Source organism: Stegodyphus dumicola, chromosome 2 (genome assembly GCF_044657685.1).
Source record: "Stegodyphus dumicola isolate Sdum_Otavi_A_Nest chromosome 2, ASM4465768v1".
In the NCBI taxonomy this organism is placed as follows: Eukaryota; Metazoa; Arthropoda; class Arachnida; order Araneae; family Eresidae; genus Stegodyphus; species Stegodyphus dumicola.
In genome coordinates, this window is record NC_140769.1 from 217,382,514 (window position 1) to 217,408,079 (window position 25,566).

Genomic DNA, 25,566 nt, shown 5'->3' on the forward strand with positions numbered 1-25,566 from the left:
ATGATGCGATAACTTCTTCTGATTTTATTGATGTAACGGCTAGTGGAGACGATGGCCCTAGTTGCTCCACCTCAGAAACAGAGCAAGACGTTTCCACCGCAATTTTATTTCCTATTCGTATGTGATTTGCTCGTTATTTAACCAATGCAAACGGATATTTTGACAGCTTGGAATAGTCTGTTTCTGCCTTTAGAATTTATTAAGTTATGGGGAGGATATGAGGAGGTGTTTTTCTTAAATGTAGGAAGAGTTGTAGACGCATTACAATCTGGACTATCAGAACTTTGTCAAATTTGCATTATCCGAATTTCAACTATTGGAAACGCTGATTACCCCAACTGAATGAAATAATAAAATGTAAAATTTAAATTTTGTGAGATTAGACTCAAAGCTACGCTTTGACGTCTTATAACTAGAATAGGCATCTGGTTACACAGCTAGGCATCACACACTAATCACAGCTAGGTATCTGGTTGAATTATCAAGTCAAAATTGAAACTGTAACAAAATGTTTGACTGACTGACTGAGTCACTGACATTTCCCTGACTTTGTCGGGTACCATTCTCCATAAAATAAGTTTAAAGTTCTGTAATCTTACGCTGACTGATAAGCTAGTTATCGCTTTGCCTGTGAAAGCGCTACAAAGTCTTAAGAAGGTTTAAACTACATTACATGGAGGTATTTGATAACAGAAAATTGAATTTACAAAATCTAAAGTAGATTCGTAGCTGGAGACTAACTAACAGTTCGCTCAAACGTTTAAATGCGCGATTTAACTTCGGCTAGCAAAATGGATAACGCCTGAATATTAACTTAGCTGAGCTGGATGAGAGTACAAACTACGAGCGTCGTTTCCAAAAGCTCCAAATTTAAAGCTTTCAAAGCCTTTGCCTTTAATAGTAGTACGTTTTATCCTCGTAAGAGCCGATGAAAGGGACAATGCAGACCTAAATCATGAGAAAATGGCTAATGTTAAATACTATATCCTGTAGTAGATACTGTTCCACTAGATATCAGAAAGCTGTGAACTATTTTGCTCTATAATAAGATTGAAACTATAACAGGTTAAAAGGCAACTTTGAGTACCGAAGGAATATGTTTAGTCCGTTCCGAGCTCAAACAACTATGTATATTTTATAGAAGTATTCGAGTAAAATTGCTGTTGAAATAACTTTTCCATGACGGTTTACAAAAATTAAGAAAAAGAGACAGCCTAATATTTTTGAAGGAACAATTTAAAAAAAAAAACTTAGATTTTTAAGAGCGGTTATAAACTAATGTCTCCGAATTAAATACTGAAAAATTATTTTGAGCACATTATGAAAAACTGTAGCTAAATGAAAAAGGTATTTAAGAAATGCATTCAAATTAATGCTTAATTAATTTTTACCCGAATGAAACTTTCATTTCAGGAAGCAAAAATACTATGAAATAAATTTTCCCGAAGTGGTTGGATATTTGTTTCGTCAAGAATGGTCGAAATCTTTCATCATTTAGTAGTCTCATTAGAGAACGTCGCCCAGGGTGCACCATAGAAGGCGACTAATATTACACTCGCAAATGAAAGGGGAAAAACAACACGCATACTTAACAGGGCTTAACAGGGCTCTTTCTTTAGCCCTGCATACTTAAGGGGTTTTAATGGACTGCAGTCAAAATGGAAAACATGTATTTATAATGTATTGTCTTCTTATTGGACTCTATTCTTGCCGCGTAGTATTCAATTTTTAGAGAATAGCATTGACTCTGGACAGAAATGGCGCACAGAATGAGGATTAATTATGTATTTTAATAAAGATAAAAGTCTTTAATAACCTACTAGTTCAAAAACGCGATCTTCAGCCATAACTACGGAAAACAAATCTTTTGAGAGTCTTGCTCAAAAAAGCGTTGCCAATGATAATTCTTTCTTGGATGAACGGGCCACATGAACAATCGGTGTCCACAAGAGATGACATCAGTCAGAATCCAACACATACACTGGTGTGCAAAACTTAAGCAACAGGTGTTCTTTTTGGCATAGCTCCACGAGAAATCATCTGAGAGACATGAAATTCAGAAATAAGAGACAGCATTTTGTATTTAAACGATGACGAAAGCATAATTGCGCTAAAAATGAATACAATGCATACAGTATGAAATCAAACAAAAATAGGCTTTATTGAACTCATAGTATCGTTACACATGATTGTCTGTACAAGAGGAAGAACAACAAGCAGGTGTTCCTTAGTATGGGATATGCCATCCTCTTATTGCAATGGTTGCTCTGAACGGTCTCTCCATACTCAGCACCAGACTGTCCAACAGATCTTGGGGTAAGAGTGCCCATTCCTCAATCAGCATCTGTTTCAGTTGCTGGGTGTTCCCCGGAGGATGTAATCAGGCCACAAGGCATCTCCCCAAAGCATCCAACACATGTTCTACGGGATTTAAATCAGGTCATCACGCTGGCCAATCCATTCGAGTAATATTTTCACTTTTCAGTAGCTTCTGAAGCAGGAGTCTGGTGTAGCCGTGTATTGTTATCCATAAAAACGAAATCTGCTCCAATGGCCCCTCGAAACAGACGCACATGGGGAAGGATCACCTCCTGACAATAGCGATCTCCGGTTACAGAACTTCTGTCGAAAACGTGGAGCTGTGTCCGCCCGTTCAACATAATGCCTCTCCAGACGAGATCTTCAGGACATCGTAACGGTCTCTTTCCGTGATGTTACTGAGATTAAACCGTATTCCGACCTCTCTCCAAATCAATTTGTGTTGAGAATTGCTTGTGGCACTAAAACGACTCTCATTCGTAAGGAGGATACGACTCCATTGATGAGATGCCCAGTTTTTGCGCTTCTTGCACCACTGTAAACGGTGACGCCGATGGCCAACTTTCAAAGGGATGCAGCGTTCGGGCGAATAAGCCACCTTTGTGAAGGTGTCTGGACACAGTAAATCGCGACACTTGTCGTTCTGTTGCTGTACACAGTTGTTGAACTATGGAGTGTGGTGACTGGTTTCGGGCTCTTTTCGCCTGCAGGACAATATATCGGTCATCCACTGCAGTTGTTTTCCTAGGGCGGGTACCACCAACTTTTCTAACAGCCGTACCTATGGTTTGTAAGGCTTTCCAAGCGCGCGAAATAACACTTTTGTTGATTCCGAACTCTTGTGTTATACTGGTAACACTTCGCCCCTACTCCAGATTTTCGATCATTCTTCCACGTGTGAAGTCATCCAGATCATTTCTTCTAGCCAATATTTCACCAAAGAACTCCTTGTACTTGTAGCGAATATCGTTAATTGCGTCTCCATCCTTCCTTTTATGGTAATCTCAAGTTGAGCGCGCCGACCGTAAACATTTTGCGTACGCTCACGTAGACTGTGACGTTTTTTTTCTTGACATTTGCATACACATGACCTTTCTACTGAATTGCGTGTTCATTGTACTGAACGCAAGAACCCCAATTCTACAATGTAATGGCTATCTGATTAAAATTTACATTGTTGCTTAAGTTTTGCACACCAGTGTACAATCAAGAAATTGTGATTGCGATATATGTGGCATTCAGTCCCACATCTTTGGTTTCGGACTAGCAGTCAGCCTCCATTAACAAGAACATCTGAAATAGAAAAATGCATTTAACTAAAAAACGTAACGGGCAATTCTAATTTTCAACTTGTACCAAATTTATTGCAGTTCATGCAAAGGCTTCTTGAAACTTCCAGGCACATTTAGTTTTCTACATACAGGGAAGATGGCCTGTCTTAAGCCTAAATAACAAAGAAACCCATCCTAGGGTTACTTACTTGCAATAACAATTTAAAGACACTGATAACCTTGGTAAGAATGCTTTAAATTGTGATATTCATTAAACTGTTTCTATACAAAAGCGTAATATGTCTTACATAGACCACTGGACATCTGAGTTTTCTACCACCACCATAATAATTGCATAATGTAAGCCATTAGAGGTTATACTAGAAAAACAGCCTTTAATAGTAGAAGACCTTTGTATAACAAATTATCTCAACGAAATTTCCAAGTCCTTACTAGCTCATCAGCGGTGAGCGGCCCACCAGCGGCCGAGCGGTAAAGTCGCTGAACACTGGTAGTTCGGTCTGACGTTCGAATCCCGCGAACGGGCTGGCTGCATGGGTGTTTTCGTGGTTTTCCCCATGTGTAACGTGTATACGAGCCAATTTCCCTTAGAAAGTCCTACACGAAGGCATTCCTCCCCTTAGGCAGATAGCCCTAGTGTGCTTTACCATAATTAAATAAACCAACACCATCAGCAGTGAGCAATAAAGTCGCTGAACACTGGTAGTTCGGCATAGGTTCGAATCCCGGCGAAGTTTCTGGCTGCAGGGTTGAGTTTCGTGGTTTTCCTCATGTGTAAAGTAAATGCAAGTCAGTTTCCCTTAAAAAAATTTCCACAAAGGCATCTCTTCCCATAGGCAGATAGCTCACGAGTTACTTTCCCTTAATCGCTTAACTTAACCCAAAGCCACCTCGCCGTCGTCCAAAAAATATTACAAATTATAATAGTCATAATTATAATAATCATAAGTGTTTTAATAGCAAAGCATAACATGTTTAATGAAGGATATTCCCCTAATCAGATTTTTCCACGGAATAATTATATTCGAATAAACAATACTATAAAGTTATAAAAAGTGTCATAAAAATTGGCCTTCACGAGAAGAAATCCCCTATTTTGTAATCTAACTCACGAAAATGCGTGTTTTATTTACTAACTATCTACGATTAAGTTGGAGAATGGTGTGAAAATTATGGTTTCTTGGTTTCGAATCACACTATGTTAAACTGCCGTAAACTATACCACAGGTTCATATACAATAATTCTAATCATACTGCAATAAAATACTTAAATAATAATGATACTGGGATAAGATATTTCAAATGATACTGAGAAAAGATTGTAGAAATTTGCTGAAGGAAATTCATGAGAGATATTAATTTTTATTTTCTTTATTTGTATAGTAGATCATAAACTTAAAAGAATCAGATTGCCTATAAATTATAGCATCAATAGAATAATCACAGCACGGCTTAATCAGTCAATTCCTCAGACTTGGATATGAGCAGGTGCTTTTGAGACTAGAGTTGTAGATCGTCAGTTTGCTTATAAAGTAGGTAGGTATAGCGCGGTCCATCCTGCTGACAATCCTAAGCTCACCTTATTACTTTTCCAGATTGTCCACGAAGGAAACATATATAGGACAACACAACATGAATGAAAGAAGTCTCCATCAGCCACATATTGGGTGTTCTTTGTTATCGGTCTATAAGGAATTTTCTCCTTCCGTCCAGCATGGCTTGATGGTTTAACGGTTAGCACACTTGGCACATATTCGAGAGGTCCAGGTTCGAGCCCCAGCGAGGGCACCGCACATTTTTCACGTTTCCTGCTTCAAAAAATGCTAATGATTCTACAGGGGGGCCCGAACTAAAAAGGTGGTGGATCATGATTCTTTACCACCAGTATTTAGCGATTGGGTCCCTAATGCCCACTCGCCCTTTAAAAGGTAAGGTATTTTCCTCCTACTTTAAGCATGCCTTTGAGGTGTAACAGTTAGCACACTCGGAGCGTATTCTAAAGGTCCAGATTTGAGACCCTGCAATGGGATTCCACATTTCTCACGCTCCCTGCTTCAAAAAAGTCTTAATAACTCTATATGCTCCTACCTTCACCTATGTAAGAATAGTACACAGAATGCCTACAAAATTTTAGGTCTAAGTTCGTACAAAATCGAAAACTGAAGAAAAGAAAAACAATCTTCCGTCGGCAATCCTTGTAAGTTTGCACAATACCTGGCTTCAGCTGCTTGATTCCTTCACAGAACTGATCTTTTAGAATATTCTCAAGTCTATTTTTGGTTTTCTGAATTCTATTTTTGGAAGGAGAAATGAAAGAAACTTAAGGAAGAAAAAGGAATCCGCAGCTGCTGAATCTGATCAGTAACGTAAAGGCATAAGAAATGTGACTCTGTTGCAAGATACTGCTAAACGAGAACGGCATTGGGTAGCAGCTTACTGTCATGCAGAAGAAATCAGTTATTCAGTTGATTTTTTTTTTTTTTTTCAGCCTCAATGAGATGAATTTTCTTTAGAAGTCCGTCCATTCTATCTTTATAAAATAAGGATTCCTAATTTGTCCTCAAGAATAAATTATTTATGAATTATCCTTTTGCAATCACAAAAATTCACAAATGTATTCTTTAACCGCGATATCTGAAACCGAAATTTCTGTGGCCGCAGCGAACATTCTTAAACCATAGCAGCTGATTATCTTTTTCTCTAAAGATTATAAGCAAAGCTACAAGTTTTTCTCTCGCTAAAATCTGCTTGAAACAATAAAGATTTACTTCTGCCATTAGATCAAATTATGAGATACAGGAATTCGATCATCTTTCTGTTATAAAATAAAAGTATGAGAGACAAAACGAGAGTAAATTGTTGTTTCTTCAAGATCTTCAATGGCAGTTTTGTGAGCAGTGTGTTTGCTGATGTTAAGCTTATTAGCTAACATTCGAAGAGCCAGGTGGCGAATTTTCAATAACAGCTCTCGAATGTTTTCGATGGTATCTTCCATTCGGCGATCACCTCTAGATTCATCATCATTTTCGCGTCCATGATGAAATTGTCCGCATAGCGAAAAACATTGGATCGTGTAAATGTTTGCTCACTATATGTTTTACACAATATCTCAACTGCCACCGCTGCTGTTCTCCTACACTGAAACGAAATTTTATTACTGATATTCTTTGCTCAACTTTTGAACTCATGATAGCGTATGTTCTCTGGACCAAAGAAAACGAATGCATAGCAATTTCTATCCAAAAGCAGACAACATTTCAGAAGAAGCAAGCTGAGATGGCATATTATTAAACACTGTCAATTATCCTCTGGCAGGTTTGTTGAAAGTTGTTAAACAAATTAGTTCTAAAACTTCGTAGACGCACTTTGTTTTTATGGTTTAATTCTCAAAGCAGTAATACGGCAGGTTTGATGTCAATTTTTGTTCGCAAAATGTGAGCCCAGTTTTCTTTAAGACTTGTTAATTATTTATTACAATTGTGACCGATACGCATGATATATCATTTAAGCATTTCTCTTAAAAACATCGTTTTGAATTTAATTTTGGTCGTATCAGTATATTTTGATGCCCGAACAAAACTCTCAGTGACCGGAATCATTGTGAAACCACGGGAGAGACAAACTCTTTGTCTAAACAAAAGTTATAAAACTTTCTTCTTGTTTTATCACAAAAACATTCCACCTGGATCAGCGATCGCAGTTAGTCTTGGCTCATTAACGATTGTTGTCTAGGCAAGCAGGAATTAGAATTCAGATCGCTTGGTTCCACCGGAATCACTTTTGTTTCAAAAATCCCGCATGCGTGAAGAAACGAATCCATCCGTTTGTTGCTTGGTTAATTTATTCCGTGCACGACGTTCCTGATATCAGTTTCTTACTTTTATAAAAGGAAACTATTGCGATAGCTATTGCTTTGTGTTTAAATTCCCTGCTTTTCATTTATCTAATCAGTTAGAAATATATTGCTCAAATGCCTCCGTCTTCGCCACTTCAATGTGCTTTTAGTGATTGCAGGTTCTAATGCTTAAAGCCTTCTTAAAATCTTTCCAAGATATTTGGATTTTTGGCACAGATTTAAAGTTTTTGGAAAGTTACGCAATGTTACTCTATCATGTACTTATCATTCATAGGTTCACCACTGGCCGAATGGTAAGACAGCTGAATATTGATAGTTGAGCCTTAGTTCAAATTCCGGCAAATGGGATGGTTGCGTGGGATGTTTCGTAATTTCTGGCATGTGTAACTAGTTTTTCTTAGAAGTTTTCCTTCACGAAAGTATCCCTTCTCCTAGATAGGTGTCTCTGCCGTTCAGGCGGTAAAGTGGTTAGGGAAGCCTGACTGCGATACCGAAGGACCTGGGTTCGAATCCTGGAGAAGGCATGGTTGTAATTGCCCGTCCCTTCATAGGAGGCGATGGTGGCCCACCTATTAGGTCCCCCCATAATAAAAAGACCACCACATCTGACCTTGTACAAATTAAAAGACTGGGTTACACTGTAACTGTTCACAATGTACCATTGGAAAAAAAAAAAAAGATAGGTATCTCTAGTGCGCTTCGCCGCCATCCAAAGAATCCGATTTTTATCATTCACTTTTTGCAAACACAGCCCTTGAAGCACATGTATCACTTCCTTACAGCGGTGACTGTCCATTTATAGGATAGGTTGTCAATGGACTTGGCGATCATTTGTGACCACGAGTTTGACCGCAACCAACGTCCTTTCACTTAATTTAATTTTAACAATCCATCTAAATTTATTGCACTGCCTGACAATGGTGACTTATGATTTGGCCACCAGTATTCATGTATCTCTAATGGGCTCGCCGACAGTGAAATCGTATTTACTGACTGTTTTGACGGATGTTTACCAATTGTTTCGATCTTCAAATCTATCTAAGTCTATCAAATTCCCGTCCTGGAGATCTATGTCTTGACCGCAAATGGCTATCAATTTTGATGATATATACACTCTTAGACAGAAAAAACGAAGCACCACGACGCACCGAGAAGACATAAAGCAAACTGGACACAAGTTGATATGCATACAGGTTTCGACGGAAAATGCAAAATTTTACATTTTGGCTGCCAGTGAATGGACGGTTGTCGCTACAGAGCATCAGATCTGCGCAATTGGCAGGATATTTAAGAGAAGAAAATTATAATTCCAGGTCATAAATTCTTCACGAATTTCATTCCGTGTACTCTGGTAGACAGAAACTATGCCTCACATACAGGTGCATGAATGCAGATCTCAGAATTTGAGAGAGATCGTGTAGTTGGACTCAAAGAAGCTGGTTGGTCTTATTGGCGAATAGCTCGACATTTGAGCAGGAGCGATTCCACTATTAGACGATGATGGCAGGAATGGATGAACTATAGCCGCACACAGCGTCAAGAAGGAAGCGCTAGACGTAGAGAAACGACAGAACGTGAAGACCGAACAATCGTCAGAGCGGCACTCACAGCCCCAGATGCATCATTATCATCGATTGTACGTGCAACTAGTGCTTCAGTGACCGCAAGGACCATTCATAGACGGCTCACAGAAAGGGGGCTGAGGTCACGGCGCCCCTTGCTCCGACTACCATTAACCTCTGTACAACGTCAAGCCCGTTTGCAGTGGTATCGGGCTCATTCGAAATGAAATGTCACTAACTGAAGTAGAATAGTCTTCAATGATGATTCCCGCTTTGAACTGAGCCCCGATGACCAGCGAAGGCGAGTCTGGAGACGTCCCGGACAGCGGTGTGATACCAACCTGACTGCCTTTCGGCAGACAGGCCGGCAACCAGGAGTGATGGTCTGGGGTGCCATTTCATTTCATAGTAGGCCCCCTTTGGTTGTCATCCGTCGCAACCTTACAGCACAACGGTACGTCTACGAAATTCTAAGGCCCGTTGTGTTGCCCTTCATGTCACGCGACCCTGGGCTTACATTTCAGCAAGATAATGCCCGTCTCCACACTGCACATGTTTCTACTGCTTGCCTTAGTGCTTGTCAAACATTACCTTGGCCAGCAAGGTCGCCGGATATCTCTCTTATTGAGCACCTTTGTAGCATTATAGGCAGCGCCCTCGAACCAGCTCGAGATGTTGACGATCTAACACGCCAGTTGGACAGAGTTTGGCACGATATCTCTCAGGAGGATATCCGCAACCTCTATCAATCGATGCCAAGCCGAATAACTGCTTGCATAAGTGCCAGAGATGGACAAACGCGTTACTGACCTTTTTCACGTTGTGAAGCTCTATCACTTCGATAAGTTTTAAGATATCCAGTTTTTCTCAAACTGTAAAATCATTTGTTTTTCTGTACATGTACATCACTTCTACCGGTTTTCGTCCCATTCGGATAACTTCCTCTTGGATCGTCTTTTTTTTTTTTTTTTTTTTTTTTTTTTTTTTTGTTGTTGTTGTTGTTGTTGTTGTTGTTGTTGTTGTTTAAGGGTGTATATAAATTTTAGTATGCTTGTCTTTGACTCACTCAGTAATCTCTGTGGCGATTAGTAGTCATCAATAGATAGTTGGTAACCGAAGCTTTTGACGCTAATCTTAGATTTAAGTTGAATGAACCAACTAAGAAATATTATTTTAAATACTATATTTAATTCAAATATATTAAATTTAGTAATTTTAGAATATTTGCAGCATAATCTTAATTAATAAAACATTCTTCTAATATCATATATCATATATCGTGTACGGGACATAGAAACTTCCTTTTAACTAAAGAATTTCTGAAGAAGCATGGCCTTTAATGAAATTTCAATTTCCTGCAGTTCGAAAGTAATAAAGTAACTTGTTCATGAATAAATGAAGAACGTTGGGAAGTACTCGTGCTTCCGTACTGCGATGAGCTTATGACCCAATAAGTCCAGTTGTCAAATGAAAATTTCAGCAAGTTGAAATATACATGATACATCTAAAACATAACGATTATTCTACTAGCTTTTCTTAACCTAGACATGCTCAGAAGACTTAAATTCACAGTCAACAAAACCATTTGTTTCAATACACAGTGTGCTATGAATATACGATACGTCAGTTTTGGGTATTTTAATGACGATGAAAGAAACACACAGGTGAACCACTTTTATGTAAAAGTCTTATGTAATGCTGCAACAATAGCGATGCTTATGGGAGGGTAGCCTGTATCGATTTACTTGCCATTAGTCAGTGTCTCGCTGTTAGTTTAACTAAACCCCTCTGAGGATCCACCTCGGCGTGGAAGGGCGGCAAACGCGGCCGCCACCGAGCTGTAGTTGGCTTCCCACATGGGGGGCTTGAGCAGATTTAATGGTACACGACTATCCCTCACAAAGCAGTGCCTGGCAGTGGGCGCTCTGGTTGGGCAGGCGATGCTCTTAATGAGGTCGTCTTGTCAGATCAAGTTGGGGTGAAAGCCACATCCCGGTGATACCTCTTTTAAGAGGTGAGGATCAGTATCCATACCTATGTTAATTTAACTAAATCGCAAATATGAATATTCGAACGAACTGATGCTACAGTAAATATGAAACAAGCAAGGCGGCGATGTTCTCGCTGAAGCGAAGAAAGGATACAAAATGCTAAACAGTTAGTAAGAAACGACCAGTGCTTTTGGTACAAGAGCGGCAAGAATTTGAAGACTATGAGAAGTGAATCTAAATGCACCGGGATGGTGCCACATGCCATTTGTCAAACGTATTCATACACGTGGTTAAAAAAAATTGACGGGAGACTCTCTGATGCCTTTGTTTCAAACGACCGCCGATTTAGATGCGTATGACTAGTTCCTAGGACTTTTAATGTGTCTTAATTTTAATTTTATATTATGTGTTCTTTTGTTTAGTTTACGTGTTATTTTATTGCTTTAAAAAATTAATGTTTAGGGAAATTTGGGCAAAAATAAAATGAAATTAATATTTTTATAGTAATATAATTAATAATAATTATTTATTTAACATTATTCCTAAAAATATAAAATGGAGTAATTAAAACGTTATGTAAATTTGGTCCATGATATGAAAAATAACAAGCATAATTCTATAGTTCATCACTGATGTTTCTCGTAAAAGTAAGTTCTATGTATGAATTATCTAAAGTATTCGGATAATTGGTTGGTATCATTTTAAGATTAAAGTGCTCTTTCATAAAACTGAACGCTTCTTTTTACATGGATATTAAAATCTCCCACAACAATCATTAGTATATCCTAGTCGACAAGAAACTCTTCATCAATTAATAGGTTTATCTCTGAGAGTTTTATGTTCAAAGATAAGCCTGAGAAGAGATAGGCTTAATATTGGAGACAGGCTTATCTCTGAACACTTTATTCTCAGATATAAGCACTAAAAAGGAACTAAAAAGTAAGATCTCTAAGTAAGTAAGTAACTTACTTACTCTAAGTAAGTAAGATCTCTAAATAAGTAAAGTAAGAGTAAACTAAAAAGGAACATTTTTAAATCCGATGAATCTGCTTCAGGATGAATGCAGACAGATGACAATGTACTCCGCGATTGACCATTAATTGTAATATCGACCATACAAATATCAGCTGCATCAATTTCTTGCAATCTACCCCTATTAAATACTGCAAAATATATTTCTGCACAATCTACAACACTTTTTAAATATTTAGAAATGGCTTCACCACTAGCTTTTCGTTTTGAGTGTATTTTGTATTCTGAGTTTTGTTTCTCTTCAATGTATTGTTCACGAATGCCTTTAATTAAAATCCATCTGCATGGATATGTTCGTCGTCAAACATCCAAGTTTCAGAAAGAGCAAGAAAATTAGAACGTCGTTCCCACAATCGTTCGCCGTCGACTCCAACACAGAAGTGAACAGTGTTATAATCTAACTCGTGCGCGCACTTTTGACGTCATCAAAATATTTTGTTAGTTTTGCCTAACTTTGAGACTCTAATGTGGCTCAGCCGCACTTCCAGTTTTCAAACTTTTTTTGTGTTTTGTTTAATGATCAAATAATTCATAAAAGAAAACTATAGCTTTTGGAGTTATTGAGGCATAACCCTTCTACTAAGACATGGTTTGCATCTTAAATTTTTTTTGTCTCTGAGATCATCAGTAGGGAACATGGTCCTAAGTTAAAAATTGTTCCCCAATAAACTGATTTCTTGTAGAAATGGCATCTCCATGGCCTAAAAAGAGTCTGGACCTTTCTCCAGTCGAGACTGGTTTTACGGAGATATCTCAAAAGTCTGAACACAAAAATAAACTGACAAGAATAATCTAAACGAAACAAAATATTCATAATGAGACAGCCGCAATGCCATCAGCGTATTTTCCGAAGCCTAGAGACTCGACTGCAAGGCACAATACTAAAAGCACAAAGGTGAACATTTCAGAGATATTTTCAAGAAGCAAATTTTCGGATATGTTTATTCTCTTAGACAAAAGATGGAGAAGATAACTCAACTACATTTTATTACTTGATTTTAAAAAGTGTAAAAATTCATGGCCCATCCCGAGTTTTACAGTTAAGTATTTGAACATCTCATGTAATTTATTGAATGTTGTTCCAAAGTGGAAACCAGAATGGAGGTACTTGTTCTCACGATAACTGTACACAAGTGAGAAAAACACTCGATTTAAAGTATGTCTGAAGAAGAACTAAATTACGTTCTACATGGTAATGATATTGCAGTAAAAAAGTCATTAATTCGGTTTCTTTTCACAAGAGTGGGTAGACTAATAGATACCTGGGAGCGGATGCAGAACCGAACCATCAGCAACATAGATAGGTATAGTCCAGTATATGCTATTTCGAGAGTAGTTTGTTAATTGATAGCTGATAGCAGGTGAGAGTATATGCTATTTCGAGAGTAGTTTGTTAATTGATAGCTGATAGCAGGTGAGAGTATATGCTATTTCGAGAGTAGTTTGTTAATTGATAGCTGATAGCAGGTGAGAGTATATGCTATTTCGAGAGTAGTTTGTTAATTGATAGCTGATAGCACCTTGGGGTCAACAGGTGCTGGCCTTCGACTGCAACTTTCTGTTAAGATAAATGTTTTTCCAAGGTTTAATACTTCTCTAGCATTAATGTTTGAACACATTTGTGACAATGAATTGGTAGTATTTGTGAGGCTCTTGACTTATGACGACGCAAAGCTTGCTTTGGAGAATAGTTGACTGGAATGCAGTTTATATGGAATCTTGTAAAATGAAAGCTAATGGCTTATTGAGTTTTATCCGAGCAAAAGACCTAAGGCAAAAGGGAAAAAGTCTATTCATGAACTAGAATTTTTCTCAGATGGAAAAATTTCTCATCAGAGGCGGCATAAATCTGCCCATGTTTGCTACCACATTCATGATTTCCATGATGTTTTTCTGAGTTCTTTTCCTTTCACGAAGACTGTTTATTTTGGAGTTGTTTGAGATGGACGACGAATGTAGAAAACGTTTTCTATTGGGCATTTGAATAAACAATTAATTCTTGTCTCTGAGTTCGCCGCAGATGCAGATATATGCTGATGGAATGCTTCCGGAGTTAAAAGTAGACAGGAAAGGGATTATGGCTTGACAGAATCCACGTTGTTGAGGAGTAACTATAAGTTTATTAATGTTACTATTTGAAACATACTGAAAATCTTCCTTTTGCATGATATTCCATTTCTCATGCTGTCACTGCTGTTTGTTGCAGATTGCAGACTTCTTGGTTATGGTGCGTATAGTATGTGGCAGTTTATCATGGCTGTACCTTGTGCAGCTTCTTTCGCAGGTTTGTCTTCTTCGTTTCTGTCATTTTCTTATTGTCCTTTGATCTATGCGATAATAATATATTGTTCGTATCTTTTTAATATTTCTTGAATTTTGTTCCCTGTCAAAAAACAGTTATATGTTTCAAACAGTATGTAATGCTGATTGACAGTCTGAATGGATGCTGAATTTCATTCACTATCGTGTAACTACTATAGGTTTTAAATAGGATATAATGCTGATCGGATGATGAATTTTGTTTACTGTCGTGTTACTATTACATGTTTCTAATAGAATATAATGCTGATTGGCAGTCTGATTGAATGCTGAATTTGTTTCACGATTGAATTGTTCACGATTTAACTATTATGTGTTCCTAACAGTATGCAGAGCTGTCTGATAGGGTGTTGAATTTTCTTCATTGTCCGGTAACTATTATATGCTTCTAACAGTATGTAATGCTGATTTACAGTCGAATTGTATGATGAAATTTTGTTTACTATCATGTAACTATTATATGTTTCAATAATATGTAATGCTGATTGGGAATCTAATTGGATGAAACATTTTTATTTCTGTCGTGTAACTACAACATGTATGCTGATTGACAGTCTGATTGGATGTTGAATTTTGTTCACTTTGGGATAACTTTAATATGTTTCTAACGTTACGTAATCCTGATTGGTAGTTTGATTAGGTATGCACTGTCTTGATGTTGGTTCTTCTTGTATATTCTAATTCCTAATTTCGAGAGTAGCAAATAAGGAGTGTTGGATCATAGAAAGTCTATCGATAGCTTAAACAGTTACAGTTTTTCTTCAGAAAAATTTTAAGTTTGATTGCCGACTTTGCATACAAATCATCTCGCTTCTTGCTCCTATATGTCGCATGTGTCACATCATACCGTATATAACTATCTTGCAAAGAGTCAAAATTACTTAATTACAAATATAGTATCTACTGCATTTTGTTATACTTTACTCTTCACTTGTAACTTGCTGTAAGCTTCATTTCCACGAAAAATATAAAATGCGGGGTCTGTGAAGAATCACGGCATTCTATTCGTATGAGTATTTACCATGTAACGTTTAGTATATTCAGCTGGAAAATGGAAAATCCGTGATTCCATTCCCGTTCCCTTTGGCTGATATTTCACTTTTTCCACGCAGCAAAAATCTAGTAGTCTTTTCAAATGTATATCACTTTATGGTTTCAAGCAATGTTAGACTTTTGAAATTAGACGAATTTTAGAATTGATTTTAAAATTAGACATACTTTGATTTCATAGAAAATCTCATTTTTTTCTCTAGAGAGAAACTCTTAACGATGCATTCAGGATCGATTAAGGTAACCTGTTGCCTCAAGCACCGTGTTTTTTCAAGGGGCCCATTTTCTCGCGCATAAAAACTAAGATAAATAAATAAAAAAGATTATGCGGCATTATAGTGATTTTGTAATGTCATCTTTGAAATGTTGGTCTTTGTAGACCTACGCGATAATCAATCTGTGCCTGGTGTTTCTTTCTTTATAACATTTGCCTGCTGAAAGCAATTTTTTCTATATTTTATGTGAAACGTATTTCAAAACATACATTTCTGAACATACAGAATGTTATCAATAATGGGGGAAAATGTCATATATTTTTATTTCAGTCGTTCAGAATTTTCTGAATATTATCCATTTGGGGGGGGGAAAGAACAAAGAACAGAGCAGTTAAAAAAAGAAAAAGAAAAAGATCGCCCAAAAGCGTTTTGTGGAGGTTTTTTAAGATCTCACTGAGTTTTCCATCTACCGGCCTGCTGTTGCATTCCCTCCTGCTAATCCTCCCCGTTTTTTTACTTTTAAGATTTATTATTAAGCACCTTTTTCTTCGCTGTTACGCCATATACAGTTCAACAGCGAAACTACAAAACTGTTAAAGCGAGAATAACAGCATATGTTTAGAATTCCCAATGTAGTATAAAGCGTTGGCATAACTTTTTTTAAATTATTTTTTTATTCTTTTCAGTCTTTTCACCGTTCTTTATATCATGCTCACTTTTCTTAGTTAGATGGCTTGCAGAATATATATATATATATTGTCTTTTTATTATAACCTTTTGTGTGTTAAATCTTTCTTCGCGCTTATGGCACATAAAGTTCAATCCAACAGCAAAATCATAAAATATTAAAAACAGCATATGTTTAGAATTTCCAATAGACAGTCTCGCGCGCTGGAGGTAAGAATGTTTTATTCTGTGCAGTTATTCTCCCTGCTCGCTTTCAAACTGTTGAATTTGTTAATTAAAAATTCATTAAATTTTTACAAAATATGAAATATAAAATTCGAAATTCAAAATTCGGGCTTCCAGGGGGGGCCTGTTCGGACGAAGAACTACGTTATTTAAAATTTGATAGCTCTAGGTACCGTCGTTTTTCACAATGCGAAAAACATGCATACACATCAATGCAGACTAAAATTTAATTTTTTAAACAATTTGTAAATGGATACAGCCTTAAATAGCAATCACGTTTCGAGACTAATAGTTCATCTGGGCTGAAAAAAAAAAAAAAAAAAAAAAAAAAAAAAAATCTGAAAGTTTTCAGATTTCAAGTTATGTCGAAAGAGGCGTTTTTTTAACGTTTTGTGCGTTAATTTTATTTATTAAATATGATGTTCTACGTACTCAAACATAACATTCAGTTCAACAGCAATATCGCAAAATAATTTTAAAATGAGCATATGTTTAGAATTTCCGATATACAGTCTTGTGCGCTACAGATAATGTGGGTGGTGTTTTTTTTTTTTTTTTTTTTTTTTTTCCCATGCAGTGTTGCCATTGCTCGCTTTGAAATCGTTTAGTTTCTTAATCAAAAATTCGTTGAAGTGTTACAAAATATGAAATCGATATTAAAAAAATTTCAAATTCCAAATTTGGCCTTCCAGATGCCCATATTCGGTGGAAGATTTCGTTATTCAAAATTGGATGGATCTAGGTACCGTTGTTCTATCACAGTGCGAGAAACATACATACATTCATGCAGATTCTTCATTATTTAAGTTCTTTAAATATAATACAGGGTGATAATATTTGTTGGCAACAATTTGAAAAGTGAAACAACGTTTATCGTAAATCGACGCAAAATGCCAAAACGAAATTAATAATCCTTCTGGGAAAATTGTCCCTTTGGACTAAAAAGAAAGAAGAAAAATCAGAGACGACAAAAGGTTAATACAGTTGCATTTTTTGTTCGCTTACTTTTCAAAAAACGGTGTAAATCAGCTTTTCCATGATGATAAGAAAGTTGGAAGAAAAAACATTTTGCATCATTTTCACTGATTAATGCATCGTAACGCGGCATTACACTTTCAAGTTTGCAAATATCGCTCAGTCATGTTTTTCTCAGATTCCGACACCAATTGTATGATAAAAAAGTTCCCGATCAAGACCATTTTCACTATTACTAGAATTTGCAATCTTACTCAAAAATGGCAACACTTTCCTCAACCTTGGAAGACTGCGAAGATCATTCCGATCCTCAAGCCCTGAAAATCTCCATCTAAACCAGAGTCTTATCGCCCTATCAGTTTACTCTCTTCCATCAGTAAAATCTGTGAAGCTATCCTACTCAAGAGAGTTATCGACTACATAGAAAGCAATAATATCATCAGATCCCACCAATTTGGTTTTATGAAGCAACTGTCAACAACTAACCAGCTCTACCGAGTAATAGAAACCATCTCCGAGGGAATGGCAACACGCAAGATCACTGGAGGACTGTTTCTAGACATTGCTAAGGCGTTTGATCGAGTCTGGCTGGATGTTCTCACCTACAAATTACACGCCCTGGACTTCCCAGGCTACATCATCAACATTATGAATTCCTACCCAACCAGTAGACACTTTGTCGTTCACGTTTCTGGCACAAACTCCACAAGACATGCCATCCAATCTGGTGTTCCACAAGGGTACTTACTTGGACTCACACTTTTTAATATTTATCTGAATAGCATACCAACCACACAGGACACAACATGTATGCAGACGACACTGCGATCCTAGCACAAAGTGCATTCGTAGGTCCAGTCATTCAACGATTACAAAACTACATCCATACATTAGAGACTTGGCTTAGAAAATTCAAGTCAACGTGGATAGAACATTGGCTATTATGTTCACCAAAAAGAGCAAATTCAAGAAAAATCTCATTTTCAGTGGCACCCCTATTCCTTAGGCCAAGCAGGTCCCTTATCTTGGAGTGATCCTCAACAAAGCTATTACATGGGTCCCACGAATTACATCTATTATCCAAAAGTTTCGAGTTCGTACAGCTAAACTATATCCTTTAATTGCTCGAAACAGTGTTTTATCAACTGACAACAAGTTACTCATTTATAAGTCGGTTCTCCGTCCATTACTATGTTATGTTAGTCCAGTTTGGGCGTGTACCAAAAAATATAATAGGAAAAAATTACAGACTTGCCAAAATTCTATTTTTAGGCAAATAGTTAAAGCGAAGTGGTATATCCGCAACAACAGAATTCACGTAGAACTGAGTATAGCGCAACTACGCTCACATTATTATAAGCTTGCTAAAAGCTTTCATGAGAAAAAAGAACTATTAACAACTCGGCCATTAAGATTTGCAATTATGACTACAATGACCTAGCAAATATGGACAGGCCCATGGCCCAACTGAATATATATATTATGTAATATTTATTATAATGCCTTTACGGTTTATGTTAACCTTCTCTTACTATACTAGTCTTACGTTCATAGTATTTATGTCTTACCTATCGGATTCAAATTACCAGTGTTCGCCTAACCTCGCCTTTATCCACACGCTCATGCCTTGTCGCTCAGTTACCCTGGTGTATCACCGTTCCATGGAAGAAAGTGAAAGAGAAACACTGTTTCTCTCAACAAAATATGAGAATGAAGAGGACTCTTGGCAATTTTCAACCTTTGCGAAATGAATAGAGCTTTCATCTTTTATCTTCCCACCTACAAGCAAATTACACAATGTATTTTATTTTACTGAATCCGTGATCGAACATTTTCTAGCACAAAAGGCATAGCATATATTAAATGAAAATACATCCGTCTATTCTATTACTTTAACGATAACAGCGCTGCTACTGTTGATTCTACGACAAGATGGTATTTTCCTGTGAATTTTCCGGTTAGTTCGATACACAATACGATGTTTTACAAACAAAGAGATCTTTTAATCGACAAGAGATAACATTTTGCAAAGGGAGTTGGAGAGGCGGGATATTTGCCATAAGAAAACGAAGGAAATCTGCTTTCGGCGCTGTTCGTCGGACGTCGAGAAAATTCGTGCTATGCGACCGACCTGACCTGGTATTTTTCGGTAGCAAATGATTCGGTCGCTGATTTTTGACACCTTGTTTTCTTCTGTTTTTTGCCTCCTTTTGTTATCTTTGCGCGTGGTTTAAAAACTCTTCAGTAGGTAGCAGTGGGGTCCATGTTCTCTTTTTATTTCCTATTACTGTATCTTCAAAAGCATTTTTTAAGGAGTCTTTATTCAGTGCAGTATTTAAAATTAATGAAATTACTGAAGCTTTGATTTAATAGTTTCAAGCTGTAAGACGAGATACGGGTTCTTGAAAAAATGATTTTGCAGTTAAGAAATAAAATATTTAGCGTTCACTGGCTACTAAGGTGTTATCTGTGTTACTCGGTTCGATTTATTTAATGAGTTTTCTTTTTTGGTTCGGTTAGGCTAATGTTTTCAGGCAAAGCACTAGAAAGCCTTCTTGGAGATTTTTTTTTAAAAGAACTGGCTGGTATGCATAGTACAGATTTGGGAAAACACAAAAATTTCTTTGTAGCCAGTCCTTTCATCAGAATTTGAGCCCGCGTCGAATTACCAGCGTTCAATTATTTCATCTGCTGTGAATCGTGGAATTTTTAGAGATGTGTTTATGTGTATATTTTAGTTTATGTGCAGTTTATATCTGCTTATTCCTGTAGATAACACAATTTACATCCCGAAGTGCGGCTGGGGCAGAATTCTTTATGATGAGTTGTCCATTTTCCGGTGGTCACCAAATGGGCAAGTATCCGAGATCTTAAAAAATTAAAAATTTTAAAACGTTAGTCTGTGGTCTTACATATCAAAAAAGAATTCACCATTATAAATTTCAAAACGTTTTCGAAATATAAATAATATTAATACTGAAATAAAAATAAAAAATAAAAAGGATTTTACATATATTTCGCTTCTCTTATTAAATATCACTGCCTGTTTTCACCTAGCAAAACTAAATCTTTGCTAGTGAATAAAATCAAAAATCAACTCGAAAAGAATATCAATTTCAAAGGATTCTCTATCTGGATTTCTTTTTACTTCCTTTGTACGAAATAAAGGAAGTATTGTAACCGCGAAAAATTTCGGGCGCCATATTTCAACGAAAATATCCATTTTGACCACCCTCGAATCCATTTAAACGATGTTTTCCGTGACATCTCTACGTACGGAGAGAGTAAAGGATCTTTTTTTTTTTTTTTTTTTTTTTTTTTTGCACAGTGTTGCTCGCTTTGAAATCATTGAGTTTATTGATTCGTTAAAGTTTTATAAAATATGAAATCGATAATAAAACAAATTCCAAATTAGGGCTTCCAGATGCCCATATTCGAGTAGAGGAATACGTTATTCAGAATTTGATGTCTCTAGGTACCGTTGTTTTTTCACATTGCGAGAAACATACATACATTCATGCACATTGTTTATTATTTAATATGTTTAAATATAATGCTGGGCTTTAATATTTGGTGACGACAATCTGAAACGTGAAACGCCGTTTATGGTGAACCAAAGCAGAATTCCAAAACGAAATTAATAGCCCATCTAAGCAAATTGCCCTTTGGGCTAAAAAATTTAAATAATTTTTAAAATTTAAATAATTTTTTAACGAGTGATTTTGTTCAAGTTCTTTTGTAAATTCTGTTTTTATATGTAATTTATAACTGAGTTTTCTTTCCTAATGACACTTATTATTGTTCCCTTATTTACAGTTATCAGGTTCAATGTTCCGTCTTACTTTCTTTGGGAACATGCAAGGACCTGACTCGGAACAGAGAGCTTACTAAAGCTATGTTCAATAACTGTGGGAAGTAGACAGGATACACAAGAAAGGTATACAAAACCCTTTAGTTTTCTCTCTTTACAATAATTTCCGTACTTCGGAATACAAAGACCCACTACTTGTGGTCTAAACGTAAGAATATAAAAATATAACTAAACTCTAACTTTGAAATAATAAACGTGGAAGATTGGCCTTATATTAACAGGAAGCCGTATGTAGTACAGAGAACTGTTAACACTACAATACGTTTAGAATTATCAAGAGGATTAAACCTCTGGCCTGGAAGGCAACCAGCAACTGAGTAAAACTTAAGGTAAGCGGCCTGCTTCGACTAACTCCTTCCTCTCTCTCGCTTGGCAAAAAGCCACAACTTAAGTACTTGGCGTTCGCCAGACAAAATTTACATAAATAAGTTAACGCTTATAATTCTGGCCGGAAGTAGAAAATAAGAAGTGATAGTAAAGATTTAAAATAAAATAAACGTTAGTAAAACTTAAGATCCTTACACAGTGAGTTCTTTTTCCTTGGAACATGTGATGACTTCGTGGTTTAATAAGGCACCATTTAGCAAGACGAAACAAACATTTATTAAATATATAATTCAAAGCATAATATAATAGTTACTCAGAGCAGTACGTCGCTCCTACCGCATAGTACAATCTACTACCTTCCTCTTCCGAGGCTAACATGCAACTCCTAATAAATACATTAACCCTTCTCGAAGAAGAGCTACCTGCGCCAAGCATGCTCTGTTGATCGCCAAACAGTCGCCAGATATCACACCCCCGTCGTAAGATTGTTGTTGATATTATTTACAAATCAATCAGCAATCTGGAAACTAAAATCTAGCAACTGTTTGCGATCAACGTGAAAAAGAAAAAAAAAACTACATATACTTTTATACATTCTCTCCTAATTTTCAAATCTCAATTACTATAGACATACCTAAATTTACTACATAAACATAGATAACACATTTTTATATATAAACATAGATAAATCATTTTTAACTTCACTTGTTCCGAACCTTATTATTATTGTAACAATTTATCAATTCTTAATTCAAAGAAACCAAGTTGATATTTTCTTTTATAAACATGTTAAAATATACCCTAGTATTATTCCAATTATGACAGTAAAATTATTAAGTTTCTTATATATATATAAAATTATATTCTTAACATTCCTTTTAATTAATGATGCTGCAGCATGATTTAAATCCTTGGGAGACAAATATCTAAATTTACCACTTACCTCGAATATTTGTTATCCAATAATTTCTCTATCTATTTCAAATTACATAAACATCTTATTTGCACAAAATTGTAAAATGATTATGAAAAGCAAAGAAACTATCTAATTATTAACTATACAAAATGTTCGTGAAGATGAACAGTAAATTAATGTTCAAAGTTCACAAGTGGGAAGTCTGGATAATGCATCCGCGTTTGACAGTTTTTTTCCAGGGCAATGTTCTATTTCGAAATTATATTTCTGCAAAGCTATGGCCCATCGTTGTAATTTGGACGATTGCGGAGCATTTCTCACTATAAAGGCTAGAGGATTATGATCAGTCACAATTTTCACCGATGAACCGAATATCCAAGGTTCAAACTTCTTCAATGCCCATACTATAGCATAAGCTTCACGCTCTATAGTCGGCCAGCTCTGTTGAGGTTTCGATAATTTCTTGCTCGCGTAGCAGATGGGAAATTGCTTCTCTCCCCTTTGCTGTGACAAACATGCACCTATTCCGATTTGGGATGCATCAGAATGAATGACAAACGGATCCTGCAGTGTTGGGGTGATCAGCTCCGTTGACATCGCTAATCGTTCCTTCAGTTGTTGAAATGTTGACTCATGAATTTCTTTCCATTCGAGTATTTCCGGTTGTTTATTTTTCGTGAGTTCTGTGAGTGGGTAGGCGATCTCTGCATACCCTGGGATATAATCGCGATAATAATTACATAGTCCTAACAGACTTTTAAGATCTCTTTTCGTTTTCGGCGTTTCCAGCTTCTTGATTGCCTCTATTTTCTCGGGATCTGGTTGATGTTTTCCTGATCCAATGATGTGTCCTAAATATTTAATTTGAGGTTTTGCAAACGAACATTTCTTCGAATTGATAGTAAATCCAAGTGACTCTAGTTTGGTAAAAACTTTATCCAGATGTCGGAGATGAGTGTCGAAATCCGTGGAAAATATAGCTATGTCATCAATATAGGCTCTTGAAAATTGTTGAAATTCTTTCAGCGCGTTATTCATTACTCTCTGAAAAGTTGCTGCTGCGTTCCTTAATCCAAAGGGTAGCACTTTAAACTGATATTGACCTGGATGAGTTTTGAACGATGTGTACTCTTTACTTTGTTCCTCCATGGGAATTGCCCAATATCCTTTCAGCAAATCTAAAGTTGTTATGACGTTGGCTCTTCCTATACTGTACATTAAATCAATGGCATTTTGCATAGGAAAGTCATCTGGCTTCGTCACTGCATTCAAAGCTCGATAATCTAAGCACAATCTGATATCTCCATTTTTTTTTGCTTACACAAACTACTGGATGAGCTATTTCTGCATTACTTTCTTCTATTAGTCCCGATTTCAATAATTCTTCTACTTCTTCATCGACCTTGGGTTTCAATGCTTCAGGAATCTTATAAATGTAAGGTTTCTTCCTCTCCATATTGGGTATTAATCTAATTTTATGAGCTTCAACTTTAGCTATTTTCAGCTTTCCGGTGAATAGTGCTCGGTGTTTGTTGATAAGAGCTATCAATTTTCTTCTCTGCTGCGGATTAAAATTTTCTAAATTCAAATTTGCATCTATTTTAAAATCTTCCAGGGGGGTCGAGAGATCTTTTCCTGGTAAAGTTATAATTTCTCCAAATTCTTCTTCATTTTCAAATATCACTCCAACTGCATTGACACTAGCTTGGAATTTTCTAATTTTATTTGCATGAACATGTTTGATCTTTCCATCAGGTAGTTTTACTTTATAGGAATGAGGTGGGCAATGATTCACGATTTCTCCTGGACCAGTCCATCGTGCATAGAGTTTGTTATTTGAATCTGGTATGAGTAAATAAACTTGTTCTCCGATTTTGAAATTTTTTGGTATTGATCTCCGATTAAAGTACTCAGCATATTTTTGTTGTTTATCACTTGCAATTAAATTGGCTTGTTCGGCTGCTTGTTCTAACCTTATTTTTAAAAGTTGTAAGTAATCCACTGCCGATTCACTTAGATTAGGTGGTATAGGTATTTCTCCTGACCATGAAGACTTCAGTACTGCTAAAGGACCTCTTGGTTGTCTTCCATACATCAGCTGAAATGGTGAGACACCCGTGGTGCAGTTTGGTACTTCTCTGTATGCAAAGAGCAGGTATGGGATGTGCTTATCCCAATTCGAAGGATCAGTCCTGATGACATGATGTAACATTTGCTTGAAGGACTTGTTCCATCTTTCTACTAATCCATTTGAAGCACTGTAAGCAGGTGTAGAGAACCTAGGGTGAGAACCTAGTCTTTTCTGGAATTCTTTAGTTAATTTTGAAACGAAGTTACTTCCGTTGTCACTAGCTATTGTATTGGGGATTCCTGTTCTCATGAAAATCTCCAAAAACGCGTCGCAAGTGGCTTTTGCTGTCAAGCTTCTCAGTGGAATGGCTTCTGGCCATCGGGAATGTTGATCTACCAGACATAACACATATTTATGTTTCCTAGCAGAGGAAGGTTCAATAGGTCCAATAATGTCGATGTTAACTGTTTCGAAAGGTAATCCTGGCCTTCTAACCGGTGTGATGGGAATCTTGTCAGATCGCTTTTCTGGACTTTTCAACTGACAATCTTTGCACGTTTTACAAAAGGTTTCAACATCTTGTGCTAATCCAGGCCAATAAAATGAATATCGTATTCGCTCCTTTGTTTTTCTTATCCCAAGATGTGCACCGAAAATGGAACTATGTGCTAATTCCAACACTTGTGCTCTTCTACTAAGTGGAAGCACTAACTGAAAAACATTCTGTCCTAATATTTTTTCTTGGTGATGTAAAAGATGATCAATAAATAAATAATTTCCTTTTTTTTCTATTGCTAGCTTCCATGCTTCTCTCAGCGAGGGACAGTTAACTTGCTCTTCGCGTAGGCGTTCAGCAGA

The 25,566-nt window shown here is 36.6% G+C and overlaps 2 long non-coding RNA genes across 2 annotated transcripts in view; one reads left to right on the forward strand and one right to left on the reverse strand.

Moving 5' to 3' along the window:
• The window catches only part of LOC146998850 (uncharacterized), a 51,349-nt gene extending 29,889 nt beyond the window's left edge, over window positions 1–21,460 (forward strand). Inside the window, exon 2 of the long non-coding RNA XR_015039351.1 lies at window positions 21,340–21,460. This is a non-coding gene — a long non-coding RNA (uncharacterized LOC146998850). The remainder of the gene's footprint in view (window positions 1–21,339) is intronic.
• The window catches only part of LOC146998849 (uncharacterized), a 96,450-nt gene extending 74,110 nt beyond the window's left edge, over window positions 1–22,340 (reverse strand). Inside the window, exon 1 of the long non-coding RNA XR_015039352.1 lies at window positions 21,917–22,340. This is a non-coding gene — a long non-coding RNA (uncharacterized LOC146998849). The remainder of the gene's footprint in view (window positions 1–21,916) is intronic.
• Window positions 22,341–25,566: the final 3,226 nt, after the last annotated feature.